The following is a 9,275-nucleotide window of genomic DNA, read 5'->3' as shown; positions in this document are numbered from 1 at the left end:
CCCTTTGCTGCTATAACAGCCTCCACTCTTCTGGGAAGTCATTAATATGGAGTTGATCCCCCCTTTGCTGCTATAACAGCCTCCACTCTTCTGGGAAGTCATTAATATGGAGTTGGTCCCCCTTTGCTGCTATAACAGCCTCCACTCTTCAGGGAAGTCATTAATATGGAGTTGGTCCCCCCTTTGCTGCTATAACAGCCTCCACTCTTCTGGGAAGTCATTAATATGGAGTTGGTCCCCCCTTTGCTGCTATAACAGCCTCCACTCTTCAGGGAAGTCATTAATATGGAGTTGGTCCCCCCTTTGCTGCTATAACAGCCTCCACTCTTCAGGGAAGTCATTAATATGGAGTTGGTCCCCCTTTGCTGCTATAACAGCCTCCACTCTTCAGGGAAGTCATTAATATGGAGTTGGTCCCCCCTTTGCTGCTATAACAGCCTCCACTCTTCTGGGAAGTCATTAATATGGAGTTGATCCCCCTTTGCTGCTATAACAGCCTCCACTCTTCTGGGAAGTCATTAATATGGAGTTGGTCCCCCTTTGCTGCTATAACAGCCTCCACTCTTCAGGGAAGTCATTAATATGGAGTTGGTCCCCCCTTTGCTGCTATAACAGCCTCCACTCTTCTGGGAAGGCTTTCCACTAGAAGTTGGAACATTGCTGCGGGGACTTGCTTCCATTCAGCCACAAGAGCATTAGTGAGGTTGGGCCCTGATGTTGGGTGATTAGGCCTGGCTCGCAGTCGGCGTTCCAATACATCCCAAAGGTATTCGAGGGCAGGGCTCTGTGCAGGACAGTCAAGTTCTTCCACACCGAGCTTGACAAACCATTTCTGTATGGACATGGCTTCTGTGCACAGGGGCGTTGTCATCCTGAGAAAGGGAAGGGTCTTATGGGGTATTGTGGGTAGATTGCTGAGAATTTTTTGGGGTATTTAATCCATTTAGAATAAGGCTGTAATGTAACAAAATGTCAAGGGGTCTGAATACTTTCCCAGGGCACTGTATAGGATGAAATGATTTGAGAATTGGTCTAACCAGGAATGTCTAATCTAGAAGAGATACTGATGGACAGAGATATGGAGGTTCTCAGTTATTCTATGTGTAGTATCCTTAAAAGCTTCTTAGAATTACGACTCATGAGACTTACGTACGGTTTAGTATTTAATTGTAATTGTTACCTGAAGCTTTCTTAATCCTAGTTATATAGGCAGACATAGGAAATAGATACAGATAGCGGGAAGCAAACCCCCGTCTTGAGTCAATACTGCCATCTATTGGTAAACATAAATACACCAGGTTACTACACTATGCCATTCTGTTCCGTTCTGTTATATTCTTTGCTTTCTATGATATGCTATTCTATGCTATTCTGGTCTATTCTGTTCTGCTCTATTCTGTTCTACTCTGTTCTATTTTATTCTGTTGTATTCTATTCTGTTGTATTCTATTCTGTTGTATTCTATTCTATTCTGTTGTATTCTGTTGTATTCTATTCTATTCTGTTGTATTCTGTTGTATTCTATTCTATTCTGTTGTATTCTGTTGTATTCTATTCTATTTTATTCTGTTGTATTCTGTTGTATTCTATTCTGTTTTATTCTGTTGTATTCTGTTGTATTCTATTCTGTTTTATTCTGTTGTATTCTATTCTATTCTGTTGTATTCTATTCTGTTTTATTCTGTTGTATTCTATTCTATTCTGTTGTATTCTGTTGTATTCTATTCTATTCTGTTGTATTCTATTCTATTCTGTTGTATTCTATTATATTCCGTTGTATTCTATTCTGTTGTATTCTTTTCTATTCTGTTGTATTCTGTTGTATTCTATTCTATTCTATTCTGTTGTATTCTATTCTGTTGTATTCTATTATATTCCGTTGTATTCTATTCTGTTGTATTCTATTCTATTCTGTTGTATTCTATTCTATTCTGTTGTATTCGATTATATTCCGTTGTATTCTATTCTGTTGTATTCTATTCTATTCTGTTGTATTCTATTCTGTTGTATTCTATTATATTCCGTTGTATTCTATTCTGTTTTATTCTGTTGTATTCTTTTCTATTCTGTTGTATTCTATTCTGTTGTATTCTATTATATTCCGTTGTATTCTATTCTGTTGTATTCTATTCTATTCTGTTGTATTCTATTCTATTCTGTTGTATTATATTCTATTATGTTGTATTCTATTCTATTCTATTCTGTTGTATTCTATTCTGTTGTATTCTGTTCTATTCTATTCTGTTGTATTCTGTGCCGTTACGTTCTATTTTACCCATAATATAGCAGCTTTGATTTGAAATGCTGTGACTGCTCCTCTCCAATAATCAGCTGACATACAACAGCTCATACTAGCTGGTTCCAACCGTCTGTTTGTCATAAATCCAAGTGTCGCATATGTATCGGTAAAGAGTCAACACATAAAACAGCTGTTTAGAGCCATTTAGGAGCAATACAGTACAGTGATCCTAAGAGGACTATTTCCACTCCAGGGTTATTATCTCAGTGGTGCCCCCTGGGACATCTGATCTGGGGCCGCTCTTTAAAGTCAATGGTCCTTAGATCACTAGATATGTTCTCAGAGGACCACTATCGGGACTGTCTAGGAATCCCTGTTCAGTCACTTACTGGAGATAGCCTGCGCTACTGCTAGCCTGCGCTACTGCTAGCCTGCGCTACTGCTAGCCTGCCGCTACTGCTAGCCTGCGCTACTGCTAGCCTGCCGCTACTGCTAGCCTGCGCTACTGCTAGCCTGCCGCTACTGCTAGCCTGCCGCTACTGCTAGCCTGCCGCTACTGCTAGCCTGCGCTACTGCTAGCCTGCCGCTACTGCTAGACTGCGCTACTGCTAGCCTGCCGCTACTGCTAGCCTGCGCTACTGCTCTCTCTCCACTGGTGATACGTGATAAGAATTAAGATGTGCTCAAGTCATGGTCCGATCTGCATTTTTCTACATTGTACACTAGATGTCACTCTTGTTCAATTATCTGTAGGTTCTCTATCTATTGAGAACCACTGTTGTCTTGGAGGGTCTCTATCTATTGAGAGCCACTGTTGTCTTGGAGGGTCTCTATCTATTGAGAACCACTGTTGACTTGGAGGGTCTCTATCTATTGAGAACCACTGTTGTCTTGGAGGGTCTTCATCACTTAGTTTATACAGGCAGCCCAATTCTGACCCTTTTTCCCAATTATTGGCAAAAGATCTAATCAGATTGGTCAAAATAACAATTCGTGGGAAAATATGAGAATTGGGCTTCCTGTGTAAACGTGGCCTTATATGTACTCATCATCTCCACTAGATGTCGGTCTCTCCCTGTCTTGACCAGCGGTGGAAAAAGTATTCAATTTTCATACTTGAGTAAAAGTAATGATACTTTAATAGAAAATGACTCAAGTAAAAGGGAAAGTCACCCAGTAAAAAACTACTTGAGTAAAAGTCTAAAAGTAGTTGGTTTTAAATATACTTAAATATCAAAAGTAAATGTAATTGCTCAAATATACTTCAGCATCAAAAGTAAAAGTGTAAATCATTTCACATTCTTTATATTAAGCAAACCAGATGGCCCCATTTTCTTTTTTCAGGATATCCAGGGGTCTCACTCCAACACTCATTTACAAAACGAAGCATTTGTGTTTTAGTGAGTCCGTCAGATCAGAGGCAGTAGGGGACGACTCTTGAGAAGTGTGTGAATTGGACAATTGTCCAGTCCTGCTAAGCATTTGTGTTTTAGTGGGTCCGTCAGATCAGAGGCAGTAGGGGACGACTCTTGAGAAGTGTGTGAATTGGACAATTGTCCAGTCCTGCTAAGCATTCGAAATGTAACAAGTACTTTTGGGTGTCAAGGAAAATGTACGGAGTACAAATGTACATTATTTTCTTTAGGAATATAGTGAAGTACAAGTAAAAGTTGTCAAAAGTATAATTAGTAAAGTACAAATACCCTGAAAAACTACTTAAGTAGTACTTTCAATTCTTTTTTACTTAAAGGGATATGGTTGGATGATAAACGGTCTTTTAAAATGCATATTAACGAACTTTGTAAACGGCAAAAAATCAAGCTAGGCTTCCTCTATAGAAACAGGACATGTTTGTCCTCTCCAAATAGAAGACAAATTGTGCAAGCTACCTTTATGTCTGTTATAGATTAGGGGGATATTATTTATACGCATGCTACGGCATCCACACTTAAATCGCTGGATGCTACTTATCATTGCGCACTTAGGTTTATTACGGGTGCTAGCTACAGAACTCACCACTGTGTCTTATATCGAAATGTGGGTTGGACTTCGCTGTCCGTGAGACGAGAACAACATGCTCTCGTGTTTGTCTATTAAATGCAAAGACCTGATTAATTCGAGAACCATCTGAGCTCGTAAGTGCAAGTGTATTTTCAATCAACTTTTTGAACCTATTAAAAATCATAAAATGTGTTGCTTTGCATTTAAAACAAGTTTCAGCTGTATACAAGACCCTTGTAATATCTTAAAATCTGTCTCCAATAGTGATAATGCTTGGTCAGCCATTGAAGCGATAGAGTACATGACAGTGTCATCAGCATATAAATGAATTTGACACTTATCTAATCACCGATATTGTTTATGTAGAGAGTGAACAGTAATGGACCAAGGATAGAACCTTGTGGGACCCCTTTAACCAACTCCAATGGCTCCGACTGGATGCCGTCGACTCTAACAGCCTGACTTCTATCCTGTAGATAGTCATAAAACCAACGACAGGCATCCAATCCCAGTCCTATTGACGACAGCTAACCCAAAAGTATCGCATGGTCTACAGTGTCAAAAGCTTTAGACAAATCTATGAACAAGGCGGCACAGTACTTTCTATTATCTAGGGCATTAGTAATATTATTAGTTATATTAATATAATTTACAACACGTGGCCGTAGTAGTACTGTGTTTAGGTCTGAAGACAGATTGATTACTAGAAAGAGTATTGTTAACAGTTTAAAAAAGATTGTAGTTGCCTATTCACCAATGACTCTAGAATTCTAGCCAAACAGGAGAGCTTAGAGATGGGCCGATAATTATCCAATTCACTACCATCACCTCCCTCGAGAAGTGGAAAAACAAAAGCTGTTATCCAAGCTATTTGGATAACTGCATTGAACTAAATTGATCTGTCAATGAAGAATAAAGTTTGTACATGAAATTGTGCTGGTCCATCTCTTCTCTTATGTATAATTATATATATATTACAAAAACGGTTATATTATAATATTTAGTGCTTGTCTGCAGCTTAGGAAGACAGGAAGTTGAAATGAGCATCACAAAGCTAAATCTGACCTATTCAGAAACATGTTTATCGTCAGCATAAGCAGCTGTGAGACCTGCTGGAGTACTGAAACTTTATTGGTTTACTGAATCATTGTAGTTTTGGTGTTCTTTACAGTAAGTTATAATGTTTTTGTTTCATTCGTGGCATTCAGAACATATCGTCACATTTACCCGTGCGGTTGAATTTTAACATTGAGGAGGCAACAGCAGGTCTTTACCTTTCTTGTCCAGAGTGAGGCTTTTAAGCCTAACATCCAGAAGGCGAGGTCAGTACAGGTGCATCAAAGCAGGGACCGAGTAAGCCTACTGCTTGTTTGGTACATGTTTGAATGTATAAACAGGCCTATGCTTTTTACTTCACTGCATCATTCATTTGCATTACACACACAGTCGTTGTGTGATAGGCTACTGTAAAAGTGATGTCGTTACTATGGAAACGACACAGCCTCCTTTTTCACCCTCTTCCTGCTCTCTTTCTATTGTGTGTGTGTGTGTGTGTGTGTGTGTGTGTGTGTGTGTGTGTGTTGCTCTATGAATGGGTATTTTACTCATATTTGCGGCAGATTGAAATGAGCTACTGTCATGTAGAAAATGTAACAGAACAGAACTTCTAGAAGCGTCTATATCGATGTAACAATGTTAATATAAGCATTTCTATACGTACACTTGTTTTCTGCCATGAACCTTTATACACCCCTAGGAAACCTTGGTAAGAGGTCAACTCTGGTCATAGAGTCCCCCAAAAATATGTTTTTGTTGTTTTTTGTTACTCAGTGTTATGGCTTGGCACAAATAATCCTATGCATGAATTAGACATAATTCTGCAATCCCCCTGGTGGCCACGGGGGGGCTCAGTAGCGCCACCAACAGTTGACTTTGTCCCCAAACTTTGATGATTTTTTAAAATCAAGAATAAATGAACATATCCAAACGTTATTTGACATGAAGGTTTAGTAAGGGGTCCTTATTAAATACAAATAATCACACATGTCAAGTTTAAATAGTTACGAGGAAAAAACACATTTCAATAAGTGCACTACTTCAGACATTGAATTGGCATGTGCTGATGCAGTACTGCGTTACGTACGTCCTGATGAATGTACACGTCATTCTACACATCAATTAGAATGATATTGGCGAAGATATTGATTAAAAAAACGGTTAGGGTTAGTAAAAAAAAAACTACAAGATGGCGCCTCATTTGTAGTTCACAACTTTTCCGGTTTCTTTAACATAAGAATTGATCTGTTACATTGATTATTTAATAGAATCCGACAATGTTTACGACATTCAAATGAAAGTAACATTGCGCAAGAATAATTTATGAATAGTTTAAAAATGTCAATCATATAATTCAGAAACATAGTCTATTATGTCACAGGCATTGCGACCCACATATTCTCCCAATATGTCAGACTTGCCTGCATAAGTTTAATTCCCCCCCCCCCCCCATCTAATTTGAATAATAATACAGTGTTGCTAATAGCAGCGTTAAGAGTATGTCACTTGCAACCGGCCTGTTCAGGATGGGACAACCCCCATTTCAATAGGAACATTTCCAAGTTTGCAGCTTGGACAAGGGCTATGCATTAGTCTTCCCAAAAGATGTCATGGGTCATAATTGGGTCAGCATAATAGAATACAATAATCACTTCAATCATTCTGTGTCCATACTTTTGATGATTCATTGCGAGTGCCTGTAGATTCTAGGCAATATTATTTTTCAACTAACCGGTTTCATCTGCAGCTGATGGGAGAGTCAGTACTTGTACTCCAGTACAAGTAAAGTAGCCCTCTGGAAAACTACTTGAGAGTAAAGTAGCCCTCTGGAAAACTACTTGAGAGTAAAGTAGCCCTCTGGAAAACTACTTGAGAGTAAAGTAGCCCTCTGGAAAACTACTTGAGAGTAAAGTAGCCCTCTGGAAAACTACTTGAGAGTAAAGTAGCCCTCTGGAAAACTACTTGAGAGTAAAGTAGCCCTCTGGAAAACTACTTGAGAGTAAAGTAGCCCTCTGGAAAACTACTTGAGAGCAAAGTAGCCCCTGGAAAACTACTTGAGAGTAAAGTAGCCCTCTGGAAAACTACTTGAGAGTAAAGTAGCCCTCTGGAAAACTACTTGAGAGTAAAGTAGCCCTCTGGAAAACTACTTGAGAGTAAAGTAGCCCTCTGGAAAACTACTTGAGAGTAAAGTAGCCCTCTGGAAAACTACTTGAGAGTAAAGTAGCCCTCTGGAAAACTACTTGAGAGTAAAGTAGCCCTCTGGAAAACTACTTGAGAGTAAAGTAGCCCTCTGGAAAACTACTTGAGAGTAAAGTAGCCCTCTGGAAAACTACTTGAGAGTAAAGTAGCCCTCTGGAAAACTACTTGAGAGTAAAGTAGCCCTCTGGAAAACTACTTGAGAGTAAAGTAGCCCTCTGGAAAACTACTTAAGAGCAAAGTAGCCCTCTGGAAAACTACTTGAGAGTAAAGTAGCCCCCTGGAAAACTACTTGAGAGTAAAGTAGCCCTCTAGAAAACTACTTGAGAGTAAAGTAGCCCTCTGGAAAACTACCAGGTGAGGGGAGTTCCTTACTGTAACCTAGACAACCAGGTGAGGGGAGTTCCTTACTGAGACCTAGACAACCAGGTGAGGGGAGTTCCTTACTGTAACCTAGACAACCAGGTGAGGGGAGTTCCTTACTGAGACCTAGACAACCAGGTGAGGAGAGTTCCTTACTGAGACCTGGACAACCAGGTGAGGTGAGGGGAGTTCCTTACTGAGACCTGGACAACCAGGTGAGGGGAGTTCCTTACTGAGACCTAGACAACCAGGTGAGGAGAGTTCCTTACTGAGACCTAGACAACCAGGTGAGGGGAGTTCCTTACTGAGACCTAGATAACCAGGTGAGGGGAGTTCCTTACTGAGACCTAGACAACCAGGTGAGGGGAGTTCCTTACTGAGACCTAGACAACCAGGTGAGGAGAGTTCCTTACTGAGACCTAGACAACCAGGTGAGGGGAGTTCCTTACTGAGACCTAGACAACCAGGTGAGATGAGTTCCTTACTGAGACCTAGACAACCAGGTGAGGGGAGTTCCTTACTGAGACCTAGACAACCAGGTGAGGGGAGTTCCTTACTGAGACCTAGACAACCAGGTGAGGGGAGTTCCTTACTGAGACCTAGACAACCAGGTGAGGAGAGTTCCTTACTGAGACCTAGACAACCAGGTGAGGGGAGTTCCTTACTGAGACCTAGACAACCAGGTGAGGGGAGTTCCTTACTGAGACCTAGACAACCAGGTGAGGGGAGTTCCTTACTGTAACCTAGACAACCAGGTGAGTTCCTTACTGTAACCTAGACAACCAGGTGAGTTCCTTACTAGGGGAGGGGAGTTCCTTACTAATTAATTCATCAATCATGGGAGGAGCGAAAACTCTGCTCACCCGTGGAATGAGTTTGACACATGCTGGTGTATGTTTACATTTACTTTGTTTACAAACATTGGAGGAGAACAAAAACATATGGGATCTGATGGGGTACGGCAGTTAAACTATATTCATGAGGCATTTATACATTATATTCTTCAAGCATCCATAAGTGGATGTAGCAACTGCAGCTTGGCCATTTAAAGGGATCGGACCTGGTCATGTGACCGGGGCAAAAGCAGTAACAGACGAGCGTCCTTCTCAAACCTGTGCCACATGATCATATTGTCAACAAGGAAGAAACATAAACGTTTATTTTACATAAAATGTTCAAACTATTTATCCTTAGGAAGGCAGAAAAAGCACATATGTAGAACAAATGGAATCCCTTTCCACCCAGTGCAAACTGCAACCACCCAAACGAACACCTTCAGACTGGGACAAACTAATGGAATCCCTTTTCACCCCCGTGCAAACTGCAACCCACCCCAAACGAACACCGTCAGTCTGGGACAAACTAATGGAATCCCTTTCCACCCCGTGCAAACTGCAACCCACCCCAAACGAACACCGTC

General features: G+C 40.6%; 1 long non-coding RNA gene across 4 annotated transcripts in view; it reads right to left on the bottom strand.

Moving 5' to 3' along the window:
* Positions 1-9,275, bottom strand: part of LOC120051546 — a 31,752-nt gene that overhangs the window by 8,041 nt on the left and 14,436 nt on the right. The window lies entirely within an intron of this gene.

The sequence above is a fragment of the Salvelinus namaycush genome, chromosome 7 (assembly GCF_016432855.1).
Source record: "Salvelinus namaycush isolate Seneca chromosome 7, SaNama_1.0, whole genome shotgun sequence".
Taxonomy (NCBI): domain Eukaryota; kingdom Metazoa; phylum Chordata; class Actinopteri; order Salmoniformes; family Salmonidae; genus Salvelinus; species Salvelinus namaycush.
Note: the sequence above shows the minus strand (reverse complement) of the source record. Positions and strands in the feature narration are given on the sequence as shown.